This window comes from Octopus bimaculoides, chromosome 23 (genome assembly GCF_001194135.2).
Source record: "Octopus bimaculoides isolate UCB-OBI-ISO-001 chromosome 23, ASM119413v2, whole genome shotgun sequence".
NCBI lineage: Eukaryota > Metazoa > Mollusca > Cephalopoda > Octopoda > Octopodidae > Octopus > Octopus bimaculoides.
The window spans coordinates 20834141-20835048 of NC_069003.1; positions in this window are offsets into that span (position 1 = coordinate 20834141).

The window sequence follows — 908 nt, forward strand, 5'->3', positions numbered from 1 at the left end:
ATATATATATATATGGATGAGCTGGACGAAACTTCGAAGACATTGTCAACAACATGCTTGTACCAGAATAATAAATTTGTACTCTACAAAAGTATACATATATATATAATAATAATATAAATAATATATGAATATAAGCATATATACATACATATATGTACATACCTACATATACATGTATATATACATGCATATATGGGTACAGGACATCAAAAAGCATGAGCAAAATGAGAAATGAGAACATAAAAACAGAAACATAGAAAACGAACTGTTTTCGAACAACTAAATAAAGAAACAAACAGAGAAACGAGGCAGGCGACATAAAGAACATTCCCTTCATCAGTTGTCCCCTGTTTTATCTACTTTGCGTTTCGAAGGAAGGGCCAACACGCGACTTCGTGAAAACAGTCCTTCCCGCAAAGCAAATTAAATAAAATTTGGGATTTTTTGCCGAGAGTGAAAGCGGTAACAAAAACAGGACAGTGAGAACAAAACAGTAAAAACAAACAGTGAGGGCTGTTAAGCCAATACGATGTGAAGTAGTGAACGCTGGAAAAACGAGCTTTGAGAAGAGACAGGCAAAAGCACGTCTTGTCTTTAGGAAGGAAGTGGAAGAAAGAAAGATGGACAGCCGTTGGTTACGTGTGAGCAACGAGAGTCAAAGAGGAAGAGTGAGAGGGAGTGAGAGAGAGAGAGCGAGGGAACGGTGTAGGGGAGAGGAGAAGAATAGGGAAAGGGTGGGAGAGAAAAACAGAAAGGAAGAAGAACAAGAGAGGGAGATAGATAGAAAGAAATGAGATAGAATAACAGTGCGCATCGTAATTATTAAGATAAAACTTACTTGGAAATGAATGCGTGGCGTTCGATGATATAATAATATAAATAATATATAAATATATGTATATATA